The following is a 24,998-nucleotide window of genomic DNA, read 5'->3' as shown; positions in this document are numbered from 1 at the left end:
GGACTAAGACTGTTATGGCATCTTTGGAAGCCAGCCACTTGCCTACTTGGTAAAGTCTTACACCAAAGCCACTGCAGGGGACAGGCAAGCCTATAAATCATAACAACACAGGGAATAGGGGGCGGGGGAGAGAAGGCTGGAGCTGGAGGAAACAGCCATCTCTTAGGTGGGTAATTGTCCTCTCATTAATTTCTCTTCTGAGATGCAAAACTCAAGCCAGACACACAGCCTGGTTGACACATGACTGATCAAATTAGCTCCTTGTGCAGAATACATAGCCATCAGAGATGATTCTCTGTGCGTGGAAGAAGATTTATGTCCAGTCTACAGTTTGCTCACCTTTCCTTAACAGAATGAATGAAGTCGTACAGCTTCTGATACCCTGCAAATAACAAATGCGGAGGCCCTACAGGGTGACACCCTGGAGCTTGCGACCTGGGCCACCACTTGAAAGAGTCTCTTTCCTAAAGCTCAGAGTCGTGTTTTCATCAGTCACCTCTGCTCCTTATTTCTCATTCGTACTTAGAATTGTAAGATGTTAGAACTGAGAGGCACCTAAGGATCAAGCTGTCTAGGACTCGTGTCAAAGATGAAGAAGCAGACTCAGCGGGGACGAACACCAGTAGGCACACATCTGGCAGGTAGAACAAACACCACGGTCTCCTGAGCACTGGTCTGTGAGGCCTTCCTCTTAGCCTGGGAAATGTTTCCAGCCCTGTTTTACTAATATTATCAATAATGCAAAGCCCTAGAAGGAAGTCAAACAGGTGCTAAAGCTGACAGACATTGAAACACATCCTGATGATTGTCTGTTCAGTGTTTCCTGGTCAGACGGTGTAGCTGGGGAACTCCAGCAGGTGGTTCCTGGTTTTGTGTTTGTTTGTTTTTTTCTTAAGTCCCCCCACACCACCACCAAGCAGAAGGCTTGGCATGGAGGAAAAGAAACAGAAGGCTGCCGCGTTGGACTGCCACTGCATTTCCTGTTGAAGAAAAAACTTGAAAGGAAAGTTTTGTGCCAATTTGAGAGTTGAGCATCTTTCCACAAGGACATGGATGTGGGGATTGGTAAAAACTGTGACTGATACCTGGAGGTCAATGTTCCAAAGAGGGAACAGACTACTCTAGAGGCTCCTAGTCTTCCCTGGGGAAGGAAGGGTACCAAGATGTCCAGGCCTCCACCAGCCAGAGCTCTGCTCCCAAGGGAGGGAGTGAAGGTGACTGGCATCTGACCTCCCTGCAGTGTGTGCTCCCAAATGGGCCACTCCTCACTCCCCCCACCCCCCGCTACCACCATCCTCCCCGACCTGGACAGTGGCAACAGCTGCTGGTCTCCCTGCTTCCAACCCTGCGGAATGCAAACCAGAGCCAGGGCCAGCCTCTTCGACTTGTACTTCAGATCACATCACCTCCTATCAACCTTCCAAGGGCCCTCAGTACGTATGACATTGAACCTGAGTCGTCACAGTGCCTCCTCCTCCACAGCCCAAGTCTCCCTCCTTGACTTCTCCCCCTTGCTCATGCCCTTCCTGCCCACAATCTCCTCACTGTCGTGGAACTTGCCAAACACACTCCCGTTCCTTGGGGCTTACTGTTGCCTCCACCTGGACCATTCGTTCTGGGACTGCCCCAAAACATTCGTGCCTCACTCCCCAGCTTCCTTCAAATCTCTACTGAAACATTGAGACCCCTTCTTTGACCACCCAGGGAAGCCAGCACCTCCCTCACCCCACCACCCATCACTCTCCATCCTGCCCTGCTCCACTCCTGGACACAGCACCTATGGCCAGCTGTGAATGAGGGCCCGCAGTCATTCCTTTAGTATTTCTCTCTCCCCGTGAAAGGTGTGTGAGCTCCATGTGGCAGCACTTGATGTGCTGCTGTCCTGTCTCCAGTGACTGGGACAATGGCTGGCACAGAGAAGGCACTCAGTACATACGTTTTAGCTAGCATGGACTAAACCCATGCAGTTAAACTTGGTCTGGATGGAGAAAACACAGTTTCCACTAGAAAACCAAAGGCCAGCTCAGCCACTGGCTTCTTTGTATACAGATTTGTTTCCAAGTATATATCCTCCCATCTACCCACATAGCCCTTCTACAAGGTGACAGCCAAGCTCAGGGCATGCCACACAAGGCCAGGCAGGGAGACCGAGGGAGAGGGAACGGCGGTAAGCCTGCCGAGGGAGAGGGCCTCCGACTGCTCAGGTCCCAAGCGTGGCCCAGGCCCTCAGGCCTCTCTCAGGGGAAGATCCACCCACCTCTTTCCAGCTTAAGAGAGGATTGCAAGGAAGCCGAGAGGAAGGGAAGGGCAGAGGGAAGAAGAGCTGCCATGGACTGAGACAGGCTCCTGAAAACATCCAGCTCCATGGGAAGAAAGGCACGCTTCCCCTCTCCAAAGCAATGCCTCTAACTCGCAATGTATGGAAACCCAGGAAAAGGGCTGCTGTCTCTTTTCCTAAGTCCCTAGAATCAACTTTGTCAGGTGTTTATCTTAACTTCTGGGACTTCTGTTGATGCAGCAGTCTGGTGCCCCTAGTTCAACAAAAGACTGATTTTTCAGAGTTGTGGGGAGGGAGTAGGCACAGGCATGCACCTCCTTCCCGTGGGAGTCTAAGGTGGCACCACCGCAATGCTGCGACGTGTTTCCAGAGTGTTTGTTTTAATTCCATGCCCCGTAACTGTGCTTACAGGAATCCACTCTAAACAGGATGTCATAAATCAGGCAAAGACTTATGTGCAAAGACATCCTAAGCACTCTTTGTAAGAAAGAAAAGGCTGGATACAACCTAAATATCTAAAAATAGGAATGATAGCCCTGGCCTGTGTGGCTCAGATGGTTAGAACGTCAAACCGTGCACCAAAGAGTTGCAGGTTCGATTCCTGATCAGGACACAAACCTAGGTTGTGGGTTTGATCCCCGGTCAGGGTGCATACGGGAGGCAACTGATCAAAGTTTCTTTCTCTCTCTCTCTCTCTCTCTCTCTGTCTCTCTCTCTTCCTCCCTCCCTCCCTCCCTCCCTCTCTCCCTCTCCCTCCCTTTCTCTCTAGAATCAATAAACATATCCTCCAGTGATGATTTAAAAAAAAAGAGTCATAATGCATGTAAAACTCTTAGCGCAGTGCCTGGCACACAGCGAATGTTCAGTAAGGGGTAGACAGAACATTTTTATTGTAATTAAAGAAAGTGTGGTACATCTATATAATGGATCATTTTCTAAGCTTTTTTTCCCCATTGGTGTTATCACATGCATATAAAAATCTGAGTAAAAGAAATACTTAATTACCTTTCAGCAGGAGACTGCATATCCACCCATATTTTCAGAAAAGCCGCATCAATCCTTTTTCCACCACCCCAACCCCTGTATTTGCCAACTGCACAAAAGGCACGTCACCCATGAGCTCTGTTCTCTCCACAGGAACTACTGCTGCATTAGCCTCCCCTCCGAGAGGCAGGTGGAAAAATCGTTCTGTGCTCCAGGCAGCATGTTTTAGGATCTACCATGCTCCGAGCCCGGCAGGAGGACCGTCACCGCAGGGGCTGCTCGGACCTGGGCTGGGAGCCCGTCCTGCCCAAGGAGGGTCTCTAATGAGAGTCCAAAAGGGTTTGCTGGGCAAGGGCGGCCTTTCTCCAGGGCTGTCAATCAAACAGCAGCAGCATGTGATGGGCAGATCGATAACCGGTTTCTTCCTCTGGGAATCACCAAGGGGCAAAATCTGAAGTGATTGACCTATAATTCATTTCAGGAGAAATATACCCAAGGACAGAACCAAATAAATCAACAGGCTCTCAGAATACTAGAGATTGGTTGGGACCCCTCCCCCTTTACACCTCTCTACACAGGTGTTCAGACACACACACACTCAGGCCTACTCACACACTCACATACATGCCAAACACACACATGTACAAACACACACAAAACACAAGTGTAAATACATAAGGCACAAACACAATGCATGGACAGGTACAAACACACATAAACATACAGGCACAAACACTGGCAAACATACAGAGTCTCCCTTTCCTCTAATCATCCCCTTCTTTAATCAGGGCTGCAATCAACGCTAAGTTCTGGCAACATAAAAAGAACAAGTTCACTTTGATGGTCTGTGATGCGTGAAAACCCCAGTGGAAGCAGAGGCCCATGGAACACAGGCTGCCCAGCGAGGTTCTCAGGAAAGAAACGGACTTGGCAGAAACCGTACGGCTGTAAGGGACTTGGGAGAGCACTACCCGCAGAGGGGACACTGAGGTTTACTAAGTGAGGCCTAGTGTCCCGGGTGCTAGCAGTGAGTCTCCATTCCCTCCACAGCTCTGATCCCTTTGCAAGTCACTCGCTGTTTCAGGTGGAGAGAAGAAGGAAACAGGAGAAAGGAAAAGAAACCCACTGTCCCTTTGATTGCGATCATTTCCATCTCAGAAGGAAGCCTGTGTTCACCCGATACCAGTGGGCTGGGTCCTTTGTTTAAACTAAAAAGGCTTTCCTGGAAGCCACAGGGAACCAGCGGGCAGGATTCCTAGCAAGAATTTTCTCCTAGAACAAGGAGGAGGTGCTCTGGTGGGAATGCCTAACAGAGTTTTGACAATTCTGGAAATACCCAGCAGGGTAGACTGTGTATGACTAGGAATTTCACCCAGGAACTGTTTTAAATCCAGCTTGCTGTAACTGCCTATTTCTTCTACATCTAATGCTGTTCTAAATACATATCCTCCAGGAGGAAGAGTGTGGATGGGAATGAACTTGGCACTCACAAAGTGCCGTGTCCAGGGAGCTGATCGGTGGTTCTCTCTCATCATTGATTTTCCTCTCTCTCTCTTCCTCTCTGAAATCAATAAAAAATATTTTTAAAAAGTTATAGATAAAATGTTATTCAGCCTTAAAAAGACACGAAATTCTGTTACGTGCTACAGCATGAGTTGTCCTCCTGGACGATCCTTGAGGACCTTATGTTACATGAATTAAGACAGTCACAAAGGGTCACATATTATTTTATTCCACTTAGATGAGGTACATAGTCAGAATCATAGGGAAAGTAGAATGGTGGCTACCAGGTGCTGGAGAGAGAGGGAAATTGGGGGTTATTGTTTCTGGTTTGCGAGCCTCAGTTTTATAAGATGAAGGAGGTGGGCGATGGTGATGGTTACATATCATTAAGAAGGTATTTAATATCACTGAACTGTGCACTCAAAAAAGTTAAGATGACAACTTTTATATGATGTGTATTTTACCACAATAAAAATTGGGGGGTGGGGAGTGATTATAGTTCTTCTTGAATTTGTCTAGTAGGTCTTCTAGTTCTCACTGGAAGACACTCCCCAACTTCAAAATTTCTTTTGGAAAAAACTTTATTCATGAAAAAAAATAGGAAGATTGTGAGCTTGTTAAAGTCCCTTGTGGGGTTACTCAGAGAGGTAAACCAAAGTCACAGTCCTTGTTCAGGTTTAAAAGCTTCAAGGTCTCCATTCCATGCATGCTCTATTTTCATATATTAAATATAGACCTTTATGTTGTGCCCAGATTTCAAGATTCCCAAGAAACCATATCAGGGGGCCAATTCGATGCAAAAGCATAAGAATCTGTATTTCAAGTTAACTTGGGCTCCCCATCCACACCGACACCAAAGCAAACCAAGTGGCTGAGCGCCCCAACCCCGCCCAGGGACCGGTTATATGGGGGGGGTTGGAGTAAGGGAGGAGAAAGGACTGTGCTTTGCCGATTGGCCAGGCACAAGTCGATGTCCCGTTCCTGGGTGTGGCTAGCAGAGTCTTAGACTTCCGTGAAGAAGCTCCTTGCCCAACACGTGGCCAAGGTAAGATGGAGGACGTAGCCCTTACCCTGGGGGAAGGTGGAGGGCATAGCCTTCGCCCTTTCACTTTACTTTCTTAGTTAAGCCATAAAATTAGCTTCCCGACTTTTATGGAAATATGCACGGCACAGCGATAAGCACTTCTATTCAGCAAAAAACAAAAGCACTAGTGAAATATTCTTGATCTAACTAAAAATATTAGATCGAATAAATTTTGAAATATGCATCTGAAAAGTAAAACTGCTGAAGCTGGTATGTGACTGATAAAAGCTCACCTGCCCTGAGCGCTCCCACCGTGGCCAGTGTCAAATCCCACCAGAAAGCCAGCTGGAAGAAGTATACATGTGGCTCTTCTAGAAATTACAATTAAACGACAGCTATGTTCACCAGTGCTTTCCGGAAAGAGGCCAGGGGCTGGGCCACTCTGCTCACAGTCGAGGCACAGGCACATATCACCAGGTTTGATGGGAGCCGTACACTGTGGGAAGCAGATGAGTGAGCCGAGACTGGGTCTCCAGCTCTCTCCCCTGCCCCCTGGCTCTGCTGTGCCTCCCACAACAAAGTTCTGAGCCAAGAAGGTCACATACAAGGCAGGCCACAGCCCAGACTGCCTGGCCCTACAATACAGAAGACATGAGTGCCAGGAAGCCATGGAAACAGCCAATCCCGGGTTCGTCCCACTCAGCCCTTACTGTGTCATCTGGTCACAAGGTGAAGTAGAAGCTCTACCTGGGGTGAGACACAGACCTACCAGAAAACGACCACATTCTCTCCTCTGACTTCCTGAAGCCGGCCAAGGTCCCAGGTATATCGCCTGCCCCTTTGAAGCCTGGGAAGCTGGCTTGGGCCCCCTGGGATGCTGAATGAATACCCCACCGGTGTTCTGCAGGCACGCAAGAAGGGCATGTCACAGAGCCTGGGGTGAGCGGAAGCAGAGGGCTGCATGGATTGATGAGGCCAGTCCCAAGCAAGGAGCAACTCAGGACCTAACACACAGTATGGACACTGGGAACTAAGCTAGGACAGAGGACAGAGAGCCACTGCCAGAAGCCGCAAGTTCTCCGCAGCTCTCTCCTGCTCTGAGAGTGGCTGGCAGTGCCCACTGGGGAAAGAAGGCGGCCCTAGTGCCCGGAGGCTGAGGTTCCAGTCTCAGCCTCTTCTCTTCTTACCTGTGTCTTAGGACAGGTTATTTAACACCGCCAGGCCTCCGTTTTTCCTCTGCAGAGCAGGAATATAACAGTATTTACCTTATGTGGTTGCTGTGATGAGCAAACTATGGGAAAGCATTTATGAAAACCACAAGGAGGTTGGAAATGACCCCGATGTCATGTGTTGTGGGAGGCCACGGAACAAACTCGAGGTAACGGGCTCACTGCACACTGAATTTTTCCAGTTTGAGTGAATCATCTTGAAATTACATTCTCAAGGTCATGCAGTCTACCCAGAATCCAGGGCCGCATGTCTTCACCTCAAGCCTCTGAATAGAAAATGCTTCTATGAGGGCTTGACTTTCAGAAAATCCAATAACTGCAAAAAATCCAAAATGACAAACGGAAGGCTCAAGGGAGATAATAGACATGAGTGAGCTGTGAACCATTAAAAACTTGATTCTACAAAGTACTGCTTGTAGCAAACTTCTCTGATGTCTTTGGGACATTCCATTTCCAAAGGTCTGAGATACCCACATTTCACAAATGGCGCCATCATGTTAGGTAATAGAGCAGCGGTTCTCAACCTGTGGGTCTCAAACCCTTTGAGGGTTGAACAACCCTTTCACAGGGGTCGCCTAAGACCATCGGAAAACACATATATAATTACATATTGTTTTTGTGATTAATCACTATGCTTTAATTATGTTCAATTTGTAACAATGAAAATACATCCTGCATATCAGATATTTACATTATGATTTATAACAGTAGCAAAATGACAGTTATGAAGTAGCAACGAAAATAATTTTATGGTTGGGGTCACCACAACATGAGGAACTGTATTAAAGGGTCACGGCATTAGGAAGGTTGAGAACCACTGTAATAGAGGAGGGTCTAGGCCACCCTCTGCTAGGCACAGAGCTCCCCTGGACTGTGCACATGTCAGATGCCTGGGGCCCTGATGGGCACCTCTCCATCATTAGCAGGTCCCTGGACCCCAAACTAACCCTTGTGACATCGTGGCCCCCAAATGGGAAGGGACCACTAAACATGAAGGTCAACAATGCCAAAGAGTAAAATGGCCAGTCCCTGACAGTTCCCTTCCTAATGACTCCCAGCCGGCAGCCCACAGAGCCAGACGGCCGGACGGCACTCCCAGCTCCATCGCCTCAACATGCCAAGGCACACAGCCTGGGAGTCCTGGGCACCATAGACAGAGAAGCCCAGGAGGAAGCAGGCTGCCTCTGCCCTCAACCACGTCTTCCTGGTGTTAGAGAAGGAAAGGAGACGCAGCCCGCTTCCGGCGTCTGTAGAAGGCGGTTCTTTCTGTCCTTGGCCCTGCAGCCCATGTGAAACTTCCCTTGCTCTGGCCCCGGCACCTCTTTTGACAAAAGGCGAGCCTTACGCAGCCCAGGGTGGCACTAGTCACTGAGTGGTGAGAAAAGAGGGGGCTGGGGAGGAAGTGGGGAGGGTGTGTGAGCAGAGAGGGGAGGAGGTGCCACCGAAGCCTGTGGCCAGCAGTGGAAACGCAAATGTGATGTTTTCATTTTCCTGTCGCCTCCTGATCTCAGGCAGCCAGGTGACTGCGCCAGCATTTCGTTTCCACTCCCTTTTACGCCCAGCACTTTAAAGACCGCCTCGAAAAAACCAAAGGCTTGAGGTTTTATATCAGGAAGCGGGCAGCGCCGGGCCGCCGGGGCAGGGGCAGGGCCCACTGCTGATGACCTGCCCCTCTGCAGGGCGCTTTCCTCTCTCAACCCCTGGGCTCAGCACAGGAGCTGAGCACTTTCTGATTATTCCATTTTTCTAAAAACAAGATATCCTACCTATCCCCTATGTACAGCTTCCTGCCTGCTTTTTCTCTGGCCTGGCTAAAAAGCACCATGGTGGACAAGAAGGTTCTTGACACCCAAAAAGTGGGCCTAAATATCTTGGTTAGTACCAAAGTCCCTAAACACGCGAAGCTAGCTTGCTAGAAACCCAGACAAGCCCCCTAAGAAAGTGAGCCCAGGCTGCAGCCACAAAGATGCTCTCCCAAGAGAAATCAAGGTGGGTGGGAATCCGTGAATTCCACGAAAGAGAGAAAACTAAGGATATCGACCTGCTGAACCAGAGGCCCTGGCTGGCCACAGCACACCCCCCAGTCAGGGGCCTGGGTTCTTGCCGGGAAGCGACACAAGGGGTTGCAGGGAGGAGCCGGCTCCTGTGTGGCAGGCACTGGCACAGCCAAGGGGGCTGTGTGGTCCCAGCATGAAAGAGTGGCTGCACTCAGGAGTTGGTGCCGTTGCACACCGTTAACCAGATAATCTGCCCACCGGTTGCTGTCTCAGAACTGCCCACTGCCTGGTTAATGCAAAGGAAGAGGACGTCTGAGAATGGGAGCTCCCCGGTCCTCTCGGGCAGGAGGCTTGAGTTTCCCCCTGGCCGGGAACTAGGAGTCACTCAGGTGCTGCTGCTGCAGAAAGCTTGGCCAGAAACTCGGGTGCTGCCCTGGCCCCTGGGCATGGCTCAGACACTGCAGTTCTTATAAACTGCTCTTGGCCCAGGGCTTTCTGGAAGACCTAGACCAGAGCACAAGAGTGTGCTACGAAATTGATTGAGTGGACTGGTGAGGAACATTCTTCCTAAAAGAATAGAACAGAAAATAGAATATATCACATGTAATAACGGCAGTATTATCTTGTAAAGCATTTATCTGTTTTATATATTCATATATTTATATATTATGAGCATATGTCATAGACACATTATTATACAAATATTATTATACACATATGCATATATACACATGCGCACACACACATATCTCGGTGTGGCAAATTCTGTTTTTCAAAAGTTTTTTGTGGGTTTTTTAAAAATTGATTTTAGAGAGGAAGGAAGAGGGAGAGAAAGATAGAAGCATCAATGATGAGAGAGAATCATTGATCGGCCACCCCACCCCACCCCCCCGCATAGGCCCCCACCGGGAACAAGCCTGCAACCAATGGGCTCAGAGAGCTTCCAGGTGGGCAAACACATCTGTACTGTGTGCACAACACAGCCCAACTCCATGAAAACAACAGCTCCTGCACTTGGCTGCTCACCCGAACCCTTTATCAAACCCTTTAGTAAACCTAAGTAAGCATCCCTGAGTATTTCTAGTCTCATATATTCTTCCAGAGCCTTGCTACTTCCTGATGAAGAGGTAGAATCTATGGCCTTCCCCTTGAATTTGGATGGTTCTTTGTAACTGATGCAATAATTTTTTTAAAAATGCAGAGGAAATGGTGCTATGTGACTTCCAAGGGTCAGTCCTTTCTATTACCCAGTCATTGTGCTAAAACCTGGTATGTGCTTTACCTTGTTTAATATCCAAAACCCATTTATACTTAAGGAACCTGAAGCAAAGAGCAAGAGGTTAAGACATTTACATAAGGTCAAACAGCTAATAGGTGCTGGGAGTGGGACTGAATCAGGGTCGTTGGGTTTTGCATTGTTCATTTTGAATCACCATGCAATATCCCATGAAGAAAGGTGAATTGGAGAAGGGAGACTGAAATCTGTGGTGCCCGGGGGTGGTGATGCTGGTGACAATGGTGGCAGGTCCTGCTTTATCACTGTCTGTGCTGGGTGCTATGGGGTCATGGTTTCTAATCTTCACCAGTCTAGCCAAGGAAGGATTATTATTTTTACCTATTTTTCAGATGAGGATACTGAGGCTCAGAAATACTTAGCCAGAGTCAGGAGTGAACCCCAGACCTCTTAGTCTTTGCTCTCTGCCTCTCATATCCTCTCATCATCCGAAGACTGCATGGTCAACCCCACCTCGCTAGCTACACTTTCACATTACTTGTTCAGACTTTCATTTTCTCTGTGCTCTTTCTTTAGTCACCTGTCCTAACCCCTCTGTCCTGCCTTCATCTAGGCTGCAGTGAGATTATACACACAGGTTTCTCCACCCCCCTAACCCCCCCACCCCCGCTTATTGACACACAGATCCTAAAACCCTTGCAATCTCCTGGTGATAGGAGTGTCCTTTGCTCTAATGAGGTGGCTCTGGGTGGCTCCTGGATGAGGGCTGGTTACCAGAAGGAGCAAACCATAATGAGAAGCTGGAATTTTCAGCCCTGCCCCCCATTTTCTTGAAGAAGGGGAAGTTAATTATCAGCCATGCCTACAAAAATCCCAAAAGATGGGCTCAAAGAGCTTCCAGGTGGGCAAGCACATCTGTACTGGGTGCACAACACAGCCCAACTCCATGGAGGCAACAGCTCCTGCACTTGGATGCTCACCTGAACCCTTTATCAAATCCTTTAGTGAACCAGTAAACCTAAGTAAGCATCCCTGAGCTCTGAGCCTCTCTAGCAAATTAACTGAACCCAAGAAGGGGGTCAGGGGAACCTCCAATCTGTAGCCCGTTGGTCATGTCTGGCTGGTGAATGGCACCTGAAGTATGAGGAGGTGGAGGGGTGGGGGCAGGGGGGGGTGTCTTGTGGGACTAAACCCTTAACCTGTGGGATCTGATGTTATCTCCAGGAAGATAGCGTCAGAACTGAGTTAATTGTAGGACACCCAGATGGTGTTGCACAGAATTGCTTGGTGTGAAAGAAAAACACCTCCACACGTTTGGTGACCAGAAGGGTCAGAAGTAGTGTTCGGTATGAGCAGTAAACAAGACTCACAGGGAGGAAACACACAGGAAGGAAGGACTGGGCTTTCCCCCACGTAGGAAGGAAACTTTAGAAAAGGCAAAGTCAAAAAACTGTTTCCCCATCCAGTCCTTTGGCCTCATCTCATCCATTCAGGCTGCTATAACAAGATACCACAGACTGAGTGGCTTAACCAACAAACAGTTCTCACTGTTCTGCAGGCTGCAAGCCTGAGATCAGTGTGGTCACGTTCTCGGTGAGGGCCCTCTTCCGGTTTGCAAACAGCCACTTTCTCCCTATACCCTCACATGGGGAGAGAGAGCATCTCTCTGGTGCCACCTCTAGAATCGCACTAATCCCACCATGGGGGCCTCCCTCTCCTCACCTCACATAAACCAAATCACCTCCCACAGTTCTCACCTCCAAATACCCTCATAAATCGGGTAAAGGCTTCAACGTAAGAATTTGAGGGAGACACAACATTCAGTCCAGAGCACCTTCCTCTTATCAAGACCCCCTCTTACCTGGTTTTCCTTGGAGTTCCATGACTGTCACAGGCCTGTGCATGATGGCACTTCGCCACTGTGGCTGCTCTGGGAGTGGGCAGCAAGGGGATTTTGCAGCCTTTACCTCGAGTACCTCTCTGTCCCACCCCCTGACCATATACACTACCAAACCTGAGTCAACACCGTGAGAGAAGGCAAAAGGCTTCAATGAACAACGTAGCAATCTGCCCACAAACCGACTTCCTCTCAAGCTCTCTGGTCATAAAACATCCTGTAGAACAGCAGTTCTCAACCTGTGGGTCGCGACCCCTTTGGGGGTCGAATGACCCTTTCACAGGGGTCGCCTAAGACATATATAATTACATATTGTTTTGTGATTAATCACTATGCTTTAATTATGTTCAATTTGTAACATGAAATTGGGGGTCACCACAACATGAGGAACTGTATTAAAGGGTCACAGCATTAGGAAGGTTGAGAACCACTGCTGTAGAATGTCAATGGTCATATGTCCAGGTTAATTAGAAACATTCATCATTGACACATCCAGCCCTAGTCTATGCAATCAACACGGGGCTAAGCCATGGTCCACTGTGCAGGATGCTTCCGTGTCGTGGGGCTGGCTGACCTGGCCTCCGCTCACTAGATGCTGGTAGTACCTCCCCAGTTGAGGAAACTAAAAATGTTCCAGACAGTGTCAAATGTTCCCTCGGGGGCAAACTCTTCCAGATAAGGACCACTGGGTTGACCTGCAGGAGGGCTTCCATGGCAGAAAGCCTGCCAGGGAGCTTTCACAGGCGACGTGCTCCCTTTCTCTCCACCCCCACTTCACTCCACGTCACATTCTCTCTCTCTTCAGTGTGTCTCTACCACCGTGACCCGGGCACCTATGGCTTCCTCCCCATTCTCTCCTGAGGGTCAGCAGAGAACAGACCCTCCACTAAAGCTCTAAGGTTCTTCCAGTCCACACAGTATCACCTGCTCTGGTTCCTAAAGGTGCTTGCCTGCGGACCATTCATTCAACAAACATTTTCTGAGCCTTCTTGTACAGCTGCGCCAGTCCTTGAACAACAAGAGGAGCCAGCACAGACCTGAACAGCACATGTCCTAGGAGAGCATGGAAGTCACAGGCAGACATTGTCGCTACAAGGTGCGGGGCAAGTGAAAGGCACTGTGGACACTTGGGGGTTAAGTGCCAGACTCTGGGCTTGGGGGAGTCGAGGGAGGAGTAAATGTCCCCCAGAGAGGTGATGTTCAACTACTTCTTAAAAGGCCAGTAGGAATCAGCGAGACAGACGGAGCAGGGAGGGCATTCCTTAAGGACACGATGGAGGGGAGCCCACATTCTCAGAAAAGCAGGCTGGAGGCCACTGTGCAGTGAAGGAAGCAGCAGGAACAAACAGCAAGGCAAATGTAGTTGGAAAGCCAGAAGCCTAGAGAATTCACCACATGCTCAGCTGGCATCTGACTCACTTCAACAGCCCACTCGTAGCAGCAAAAGGTCACTGCACCAACTCATATATCCTGAGGGGCACATGTCTCCTACCAAACACCTCCTTTCTATAGCTTTCTCATTTGGGCCCCTCCAAGTACATGCTGTGCTGCACTCCTGACCAACCAACCCCCTGCCCTTCATGTAAGGGGCTGGGGGCCTGTAGCTAGGCTACCACTGCTATCTCTAGTTACCCACCTGGGAGGAGAGTTCTCCTAAAGAAAAAACAAGCACCTAATGCAAACACGGAGGGACAGAGAGCCCGTGAAGAAGGTTGTGGTAGGGGTGCTCAAATCTTCTGCTTCTGCTTATCAAATCATGATAAAACTACCATGTGAAGGCTTTATACATGCTGTTCCCTCTGCCCGGAATGCAGTTTGCTCCCCATTCCTACCTCTGCCCTCACTGCTTCTCCAAGTTAATTTCCTCCTCATCTTCTCCTTTCAAACAAGACTTCTTTTACTGATGACCTACTTCAGACCCCTGTAGATGCTCTTGCTTTTCCTTCAGCTCCTTAGTATAATTGTAATTAAATAAGCAATTGTGTGTTGTCCTCCACCAGACCGTTATCTCCAAACAAACAAGCCTACAGCAGTCTTGGGCACCACATCTCCAGGTGGGTCTGCCCAGGCATCACTCCCAGTACAACCAAGCAGGTTATTAAACCGCTGTGATACTTCTGTGCTGGTTGCTAAGCAGCTACTGTGCCTAATCCACTGCATGCCTTCCCCAGGACCTAGACTCAGTCCAAACTTTGCAATGACTTTTCATAAATGGGGTTCATTATACTTCCTGCAGACACAGTGCAGGCCCTACGTAATGGGCTAACCTGGGGTTTTGAACTGCTGTCTTTTATCTATGGCTTAATAGACTTGGAAAAGCTGTGGGTGTTTTTTTTTTTCTACAACAAACTTTCTTTTTTTAAAACCTAATATTATAAATACAGGAATGGGAGAGGGAGGGGAGCAACGGTCAGAGGGTTTTAACATGCATTCATGTTTACATGTGTAATTAGAAAATTACTTTTAAAAACTTTTTTTGTAGCCCAGCTGATGTGGCTCAATGGTTGAGCATCAGCCCACAAACCAGGAAGTCACTGATTTGATTCCCAGTCAAGGCATATGCCTGGGTTTGGGGCCTGATCCCCAGTGGTGGATGTGTAGGAGGCAACCTATTGACTTTTCTCTCTCATAGATGTTTCTCTATATATCCATCTCCCTACCTCTCTCTCTCTCTCTCTCAAATCAATAAAAATATACTTTAAAAAAACTTTTTTATACATGCATGGAGTAGGTCTGGAAGAATATACACAATATAGGTAAAGTGGGTGCTCCAAGAAGCAGAGTTGGAGGATCAGGGGATGGAGAAAGAGGGAGATTAGCATCTTATAGCTTAATCTTTTGGACCTTTGAACTTTGAATCACACGCAAAGAATATACATACAAATGAAACAAATTTTTAAAACTTAAATTTCAAAAGTATCTAAGTAAAATTTAATTGTAAAATGAAAGCAAAATACAGACATGTTCTTTTTAAAAAGTCTAACACTACAGTAGAATATAAAGTGAAAATAAGTTTTCCCCTCTCCAACCCCTGGCCATTCCCTAAATAAAATGCTTGTAAATAGTTTCTAATCTAACTTTCAGGAACATCTATCTTTTTAAAATAATTAACCCAAATGGAGTCATGCTATACATTCTATTTCACATCTACGTTTTCCACTTAATATATCTTGGATATATTTCCATATCAGCATATGCAAAGTCAAATGATAGTTTTACAAGTTGCATAAGATTACACTGTGTTATCGTGGCACAATTCACACACCCACTCCCTTGGTGTTTCCGGGTATTCAATGTTATAACTAATGCTGCGGTAAACAGTTGTGCCACTAGGGCCCAATAAATCCCAGGTGTGGAGCTACAGGGGTGAAAGGTGGGTGTGATTTTCACTTCAGTTGCTCTTGCTGAATTGCTGGGCCATAATCATTCTGTGGTTTATTTTCTCCATTGGTCAATCAGGAACTATTGATAGGCTATCAGGTTACTTTTGTAAAAGGCTTGGCTAGCCCGAGAAATAAAAAGCAGGATCATTTTAGGTGACGTCCGGTCAAAGGCTTTGTGTTCATGCAAAGTTCCAATCCAGAACTGTGTCTGCCGTGTCCAGGAGGGTCTTGTGTTTTCCTCCTAAAGTCACTTTGAGAGTAAAAGGGTGTTGTCACAAGTAGGCTGTGAGAGACAGAAGGCCAACCCACAGGCAACAGGTCTCTGTGAAGGCAGTGATGGAAAGTAAAAGAAAATTCCAGCTCCAAAGCCTGGAGCTTTGGGAAAATCCAAGAAAGCTGGGATTTCTGCTGCTTTTCTCTTTACCCTGCTCTATCACGAGTTCCCATGATAATATGCCAAGCCTCACTGCAGTTTTATCTTTGAAAACTTCCTTCCTCTAACCACGGCAAATGCAGGAGACAGGCTCGAAGAGGACCCTCTCGCCTCTCAAAGTCACTTTAGAACTCACTTGGCACCCACCCGCTAATGAATATTGGCACCAGAACTCTCTGCAGTGAGGACATGACGCTCTGTGCTGTCCAGTGCGGGAGACACGGGCCACCTGTGACCACGAGCACTGGAAATGTGGCTAGTGTCACTGAGGGGCTGAGTTTCTCATTTTATTTTATTTTCAACATTTTAAACATAAGTAGTCACATGTGGCTGGTGTCCACTGTCTTAGGCAGAGCAGCTGTATTGGTTTAAAGTACAGATGCCCCTTTAGTCCTGATCCCTCTCAATCAGCCCATTTAAAAAGACAAATGAGAGGGGTGAGGGAAAGGGGACATCTGTAATACTTTCAACAACAGAGATAAATTAAAAATAATAATAATAATACATAAAAATAAAAAGACAAACGATCACATCATAGATAGATGTACAGCAATGAATACTCCAGGGGCCAAAATGCTGATCGTGACCTTCGACAGGCATTGCTCCTGTCTGGCTGCATGCCGCTGCACCCTAGACACCAGGCAGGAGCACGCCACTGTGTGCTGGGGTTGGGGAAGAAGGGAGTCTCATTCCTCCTTGCATGAGATGCTGAGGGAGCACATGTGGGGAGGAGGAAGTCAGGGAGCCTCCAGGGCAGCAGTGAGTTGAGCTCTGCCTCATTCCAAAACTTGACCCTGTAGATTTAGTACAGATGGCCCCAGCACTGGACATGCCCTCACCCCACCCCGTCCGCAGTTGTACTCCCTCTATGCAAACCTAGACTCAGGAACCAGTGCACGTAGTGGTCACACACGAAGGAGCATAAATGAGTGTTAAAATGTTGAGGAACTGAGGATGCCATTACCTTTTTTACAAGGAGAACTGTTTGCAATCCTCACAGACTTTTATCATATCTTGCAACCCCCTGAGACCAGTTCCCAAGCCTCAGAGAAAATTCAGTACCATCTATGAATATAAAATTATACCTTATCAAAAAGAAGGCGAAAAATTTTTAATTGTAAAACATGAATGACTTGTCTCTTAATGATAACATATTAATTATCCTATCTAATAAAAGAGAAACATGGTAATTAGCCGTACCTCTGCTACCCTTCCCATTGGCTAATCAGGGAGATATGCAAATTAACTGCCAACCAAGATGGCGGCTGGCAGCCAGGCAGCTTGAAGCGAACAGGGAGGCTTGCTTGCTTCAGTGACGGAGGAAGCCAAGCTTCCCTGCCTGCCTTGCCGGCCTCTGAGCTGCAACTCTAAGAAACATTGTAACAAATATAGAAGCTAAACCAAACCCCAGAAACCTGCTTTAGTCAGCCAGGCTTCAGCCAGCAGGACCTCAACATTGTTTCAAATACAGAAGGTAAACAAAGGCCAGAAACCTGCTTTCAGCAGCCGAGGCCTCAGAGCTAAAGCTGGCCCAGAATTTAAAAAAAAAGAAAAAAAGGAGCAGTTGGGAGCTTCAGTCACCCGCCAGCCTGAAAAGGGCCCTCAGCCCCTCACCCAGACTGGCCAGGCACCCCAGTGGGGACCCCCACCCTGATCCAGGACACCCTTCAGGGCAAACCAGCCAGTCCCCACCCGTGCACCAGGCCTCTATTCTATATAGTAAAAGGGTAATATGCCTCCCGGGCACCGGGATCAGCGTGACAGGGAGCAGCGCCCAAACCCCCTGATCGCCCTGCGGCTCTGTGTGTGACAGGGGGCGGGGCCACAACCTCCCTATCCGCCCTGCTCTGTTCGTGACAGGGGAAGGCACCCCAACCCCCTGATCAGCCCTGCTCTGTGCCTAATGGGGGGAGCTCCCCAACCCCCTGATTGCCCTGCGGCTCTGTGTGTGAGAGGGTGTGGCGCCCCAACTCCCTGATCGGCCCTGCTCTGTGTGTGACAGGGGGAAGGTGCCCCAACCCCCTGATCAGCCCTGCTCTGTGCCTGATAGGGGGGAGCTCCCCAACCCCCTGATCGCCCTGAGGCTCTGTGTGTGACAGGGTACAGCGCCCCAACCCCCTGATCGGCCCTGCTCTGTGGGTGATAGAGGGCGGCGCCCCAACCCCCCCCACGGGCCCTGCTCTGTGTGTGACGGAGTAGAGCTATAACCTCCCCATCGGCCCTGCCCTGAGTGTGACAGTGGCGGTGCCCCAACCCCCTGATCGGCCCTGCTCTGTGGGTGATAGAGGGCGGCGCCCCAACCCCCTGATCCACCCTGCTCTGTGTGTGACAGGGGGCGGTGCCCCAACTCCCCTATTGGCCCTACTCTGTGAGTGATAGGGGGGAGCTCCTCAACCCCCTGATCGGCCCTGCTCTGTGCGTGACAGGGTATGGAGCCCCAACCCCCCTGATGGGCCCTGTTCTGTGCATGACAGGGGGCAACGCCTCAACCCCCTGATCGGCCCTGCTCTGTGTGTGACAGGGTATGGAGCCCCAACCCCCCTGATGGGCCCTGTTCTGTGCATGACAGGGGGCAACGCCTCAACCCCCTGATCGGCCCTGCTCTGTGCGTGACAGGGGGTGGCGCTGCAACTTCCCTATCGACCCTGCCTTGAGTGTGACAGGGGGCAGTGCCCCAACCCCCCAATCAGCCGTACCCTGAGCGTGACTAGGGGTGGCATCGCAACCTCCCGATCCACCCTGCTCTGTGCATGACGGGGGCAGCGCCCCAACTCCCCAATCGGCCCTGCTCTGAGCCCGACCAGGGGCTGCACCTAGGGATTGGGCCTGCCCTCTGCCACCCGGGAGCAGGCCTAAGCCAGCAGGTCGTTATCTCCCGAGGGGTCCCAGACTTCGAGAGGGCACAGGCCAGGCTGAGGGAACCCCCCCTCCCCCCCGAGTGCACACATTTTTGTGCACCGGGCCTCTAGTAATATATAACATTGTATATGAAGTACATTATGCACATTGGACATAATATTAATATATTAATCTACACTACTGAGCAGTTAACATGGACAAGACATATATATTATTTATATTATTTTAACCTTTACCACATACCATCCTGGGAAATGAGCACCACTGTTACCATTTTACAAATGAGGAAACTGAGGCTCAGTGGCCAAGTACTGACCTAGGATCCTAACCCAAGAGCTCCTGAGTTCTGAAGACCATGCATTCATGGTTTCTCGCAGCCTCACAGAGGTGCTATAAACTCTATTTCACTCTGGGAATGAGCCCTCATCATTGCAGTGTCCCACACATACCCCAGCACAGTGGTGAATATCTGGCCTCGTACAGTTGTCAGCATAACCCCCTGAACCAGGCTCTGGGGTTATAGATGTGTGGGAATTGGTACTAAGGTGAAGTTGGGCGTGGTGATGTTCTGAGAGCAGAACTGCTAACCCAGATACAAGGTATTAATTTGTTATAATTAATATTTTTGGAGATGATACAGACACAGATTACTATCTCATAAGTAGACATGATTTAACATCAGTGAATGAGAACAGAATCATAGACGCAGAGGCCAGTCTGCATTCTTGACTTCTAGAGACACCATCTCAGCAATCACTTGGGAATGAACTGTTCCAGATGTTTTAGGTGGAAGATTAGAGATAGGTTACCCAAACTTTACTCATATTTTATTATCTGGACACTCTATAATCGGATCGATTCAAGCAGCAATACCTAGGCAAAGGAGAAGGAGGACCTAAGAATTAAAAATTGAAAATAAAAGATCACCCGTCTCTGTGACTGCAAATGGAGTTGGGTGTGCCTGCACCTGAGAAAGTCAGACAACGCAGCACGGCTGCCCTGAGCAGACCTACCCAGCAGGGGCTCCGACTCTGAACCCTCTTCAGCAACACCACTGCAGGAGACAGGACACCAGACTGTCTGTCTGTCTGTCTGTCTCAAAAAAATGCAAAACTGCCCCCCAGAGCCTTTTTTCATGGATGTGACAAATATCTAATCTGCATTTCAGGAGTTTTCTTTGTTTATGGTGAAGCTGAGTACTGATGAGGGTGCTGTTTCTGGAGCATTTGCTATGTGCTGGGCACTGGACTAAGCACCTGGCATTTACCATCTCTTTTTATCTTCCCAGGAACCACTCACTGAGTGGCCAGATTATTATGACCACCTGACGTTTGTAGGCAAATTAGCTATAATTTCGCGCTGAAGTTGCTAGAGGGCCAGACCATTATAAATAGGGAAGCAGGTTGTTTACCACGACAGTAGAAGTGATTTTTTTTTCTGAAGATATGGGTAAACAACGCGATTTAACAGCCTTTGAATGTGGGGGATATATATATATATTTATATGTTAGATAATATTTCCTCACTTTACAGATGAGGAAGCACAGCTACTGAGCTAGTCAACTTCTCCACGGTCTCACCTGACCATTAATTCCCAATATGGCTATTCGTTCCTGGGGCAGGGGGATACTTTCAAAAAATAGCCACATCTGTGCTCTACTCCCAGCGATTATAACCACTTGCTCTAGGATGCAGCCTGGGCGTGCAGAGTTTGAGAGCTCCCTGCGTGATTCTAACATACAGTCAAGATCGAGAACCTCTGCACTAAGACAAGTGGGGGACGTGGGGTCTGAACCAGGTCTCTCTAATTCCGAGGCTGTGATCTTAATTGATTACATATAGTTTCCTCCGTGCTGAAATGAAGAACGTTAGGAGCAAGCTAGCCATAATTATTATAGAAAATCCAAGCCAGGCCAACCCTTCCATTCCAAGCTGGCCAGGTCTTCCATGCAGTTCCAGGTCTTCCGAGTTAAGGGTTAACATGAGTTCCCTGTGAGCCAGGCCCACCTCCTGGACTGTAATCGGATCAATCTCCAGATGACTGCTCTCCAGGCCTGCCCTTGGGCAGCACTCCTCATTTCTAGAAAACCAAGAGCTCTACTTCCTTGCATTCCAGGACTGGCTTGGTCTCCTGGCAGCAATTTTGCTAACAAATACTTTCAGAAATCAAAACCAGATATGTTTCCCATTAAATCCGAGAACAGCTTTCTATGTAAACAGTGCTTGGGTTATTACCCAAACAACCCTAGTTCATTTTAAGAAACGCAGAACCCTTTAAATACTTTAACATAAGTGCTTATGTTGTTATCCTTCAGTGCTTCGTTCAGCTTTGCCAGAACTGCCCTGGTGTGCCCCTGTCCTGCTCTCAATGCATTCTCTACTCTCTTCTCTCCCCTACTGCCTCCCCAGTGACAGAGGGGAGCCACTGCCAACCATCGGGGTTTTCAGATGGACAGGAATAAAAAGAATAGGGTGTGGCCTGTTACACTGATTACTTCATCTGCTAATCTAAAAGTAATCAGACCATTCCGAAGAAGTCATTCCACGATCCACATCTGCCAGGTTTGTATAATGTCATTATATTACAAGCATTTCACATTAAGTCCTGTCCTCCCCACCCCCTCTCCCACCCGGGCTGCCTCCCCTACAGAGGCTGGGACAGGGCTGTGCCAGTGGCACCCTCAACAATGAGAGGGAAATGGATTACAATCATGTCTGCGGCAAGCTCGGAGGACAGGGAGGTGAAAGGGGATGCATCTGTAGCCCAGAGCTGATACTGGGTCAGGGTTAAAATGGTTTGCCCCTGTTCATGGAGAACCAGCCAAGTCCGGGTTGTCACGGAGACCACTGAGCCGAGAAAACAATAGGCTTTTCTCACTAACTACAGTTGGCCCTTGAACAACACAGGTTTGAACTATGTAGGTCCACTTAGATGCAAATGATTTTTTCAATAAATACTGTAAATGCATTTTCTCTGCCTTATGATTGACTTACCATTTTCTTCTCTCTATTTTATTGTAAGAATTCAGTATATAACACACATAACATACAAAATATGTTATTCAACTGTCCATGTGATCTGTAAGGCTGTGGTCAAAAGTAGGCTGTTAGTAGTGAAGTTTTTTGAAGAGTCAAAAGTTATAAGACCATTTTTGACTGTCTGGGGCGGGGGAGGGTTCATGCCCCAAATGAGTTGTTCAAGGGTCAACTGTCTCTCTAACTACCTGTGACCTCAGGCAAGCAACCTGGGCTGGGGTTGCCTGGGCACAGCTCCACACTCGCCAGCACGGATGTCCACCTCGTCCTCCATCCTCGACACCCATTCTGCCCCCACAAACAGATGGGCTCTGTCTTCCCTGGTTTCTGGTGGGGCTTTTGGTGAAAAGCTTCCCGGAAAACAACAGCTCTGAGATCCTTACCGACAACAGATGTCTTTAAAATGAAATGCAGCACATGTAAGTGACACATCCCACGGAGAAACACTTATCTGAGAGTCAAGGAGAAAACACTTGAATTTAGAGTTTTCTTTAATTTCATACTTTGTGCAGAGTTTATCTTGTAATCATTGCTCGACTCCACTGTAAAGATCAACCTCCTCTAATTAAGGGCACCCCCAAAGGTAACCTGATTAATAAGATGAACACCAGTCCTGTAACAGCACACTTATCATCAGTAACAGTGACTCATCGGCTTCTGCTCACAGTGATGGGGGCTAAACACACCAAAGAAACGGTTCAGCCCCATCAGAGGGCAAAGAGGAGGAGAGGGAGGAGGGAGGGAGGAGGAGGGAGAAGGGAGGAGGGAGGAGGGGGAGGAGGAGAAGGTTAGGGTAGGGGGAGGAAGGGCGTTCTGGTAAAGGCGATGGCTGGCAGCCTTCTGAGCCTGCAGATCCTCCACAACGCTTGTCTCCATAAAGGACCAGATTTCCTGATGTCTGCTGAGCACCACTTCTCATATTCACATATGAATATTCAAGAATCAATGTGCATCTCAATAGGTGCTGTGGCCATCATCTATTTGATCACAATAATCATGTGTGCACTTGTACTGGGCCCTTCATCTAAGAAGACCAAGATCCAACCCCATTTTTCCCTTTCAGAATATCCATAAAATTCCAATGATTTGGGAAAACGAGCTCTTGTTTCACATTTTCCAGAGGCAAAAGCAAATGGATCTTGTCCTCTGGCGATGCCTGGCTTTCTCTCAGGGCTATGGGAGGAGAGAGGATTCCTACCGGCAAAGAAGCAGAGGCAATGACAGCTGGGTCTGGCGTCACTGCTCTTCCTAACAAGCTCGCTTTCAAAAGAGAGGTAACATTTCTCCCTTATTCCTGCAGAACCAAGAGTTGAACTCTATAAGAAGACAGCTTAATGCTGCCGCTAGAGCAAGGCGCAAACATAATAAAGTGCAGGTTGAACCTTGAAGGGGCCAGTAGCCTCAGGCCGCACATCACACAGCCCCACTATGGGTTGCACAGTCCACATGTCCAACCCTTGGCCATCCTAAGCCTCCTGGGCTGGACCCCACAGCACAGGTCTGATCTCTTTAACAGAGCATCATACCAAGGAGCAGCCTCGATTAGAAGACAGGCAAAGGGTAGTAGAAGGATGGTTGGGGGATGTCTGTTCAAGAGCAAAGGGGGAAAGTGATGCTGGCAGGGACCAAAACAGACTAGCCGAGGTGGAGGGGACCAAAGAGCCATCACACTGGAGTTCAGACCTACCACTCTGTCCACTTTGCTAACCAGCACAGCCCCATTCCTAGCATCATAACAAGACCATGAACTAAAAGTTAACAAAGCCACAACCCTTGGGTCTGTCACACAACAGGGAACAGGCTTTTGAAATACCCATATCATTAAATGAAATTTATTTCAAGCCACCAAACACAGGTCTATTCCCCTGCAAGTCCAAAAATCAAATCCTAAAAACCAGCACTCCTGGGCTGCCCCAGGAGAACGAAGCCAAAACATCAAAGCAGAGACCTGTATGTGTTATAGCTCAGCAACCACGGTGGGGTGGTTACTTGTACCACCTGGTCGCCTTGATCGCTAAGCTGGAGGCTACAGCATGGGGAGGACCATCCTTCTGAAAATCCATTCAGCCCAGAAAGAGCCTGGGTGTGCAGCCCCAGGAGAGGAGGGGGAAGCCAGGAGATTCTGGGTGACGTCCTGAGAGTCAATCCAGGCCTGTGGCCACCTGCTAATCCCAGGGACAGTCTCAAGTAGTGTCAGAAGATACACGCCCCAAGCCTGGCAGCAAACCACACATGTAGGCGGCATCTACTCCCCAAACACATCTATGTAGGTGGCAGCCAGTTACAGCGGAGGAGGCCCTGCAAGGAAATGGGGGTCCTAAGAAGGAGGGTGAGGCCATCAGGACCCCACTAGCCCATCCTGATGAAGGTGGCAAGTGCTTTTAGAAGCCAGAAGCACACATTTGAGCCTTTTCTCCTTTTACCACCTGGCAGCAGCCTGTCCGTTATCCTCACCAGACCCTCCGCTGCCCACCTCCTAGGGGCCCAACACAGAAGTGGCTTTCCAAATTCTAGGCCTACCTGCTCTCGGTGTCAAAGTTTGTTGGCAAAAATTTGCTAATCTGAAAGGGAGTGTTGAAGGGATATTTGGGGAGCCTGTGTGCCCTCCTAGATACTAAAGTGAACAAAAAATCAAAGATTCGGTTAGGAGGTACAGCAGTCAGCTCGGGCTGCCATAACAAAGTACCACAGACAAGGCAGCTCAAATAACAGAAATGTTCTCTCTCAGGTCTGGAGGCTGGAAGTCCACGGTCAAGGTGTCAGCAGGGTTGGTTCCTCTGAGGGTTCTGAGGAAGTACCTGTTCCAGGCCCCTCTCTTTGGTGGTTTGCAGGCAATCTTTGGTGTTTCTTAGCTTGTAGATGTGTCACCCCAATCTCTGCCTTTATAGTCACATGACGTTCTCCCTGCCCATGTGTCCATCTCCACATTTCCCCTTTTTAAAAGGATGCCAGTCATACTGGACTAGGTTCTACCCAATGACCTCATTTTAACCTCATTTTCCAAATAAGGTCACATTCTGAGCTATTGGGGGTTAGGACTCCAACATATCTTTTTTTGTAGAGAGACACAATTCAACAGAATGGATCTTAGAGATTTTAAAAGTGCTCTGCCCAAGGAGAATCCTCCCACAGGTATATACT

At 48.5% G+C, this 24,998-nt stretch overlaps 1 protein-coding gene and 1 non-coding gene across 2 annotated transcripts in view; one reads left to right on the top strand and one right to left on the bottom strand.

The window, feature by feature from the left end:
• The window catches only part of GFOD1 (glucose-fructose oxidoreductase domain containing 1), a 107,071-nt gene that overhangs the window by 44,637 nt on the left and 37,436 nt on the right, over positions 1-24,998 (bottom strand).
• LOC111826683 lies at positions 5,253-5,315 on the top strand. Its single transcript, XR_002830043.1, has one exon. It is a non-coding gene; the product is annotated as a U7 small nuclear RNA (small nuclear RNA).

This window comes from Myotis lucifugus, unplaced genomic scaffold (assembly GCF_000147115.1).
Source record: "Myotis lucifugus unplaced genomic scaffold, Myoluc2.0 scaffold_95, whole genome shotgun sequence".
Classification (NCBI taxonomy): domain Eukaryota; kingdom Metazoa; phylum Chordata; class Mammalia; order Chiroptera; family Vespertilionidae; genus Myotis; species Myotis lucifugus.
This window is presented reverse-complemented; position numbering and strand designations above follow the sequence as displayed.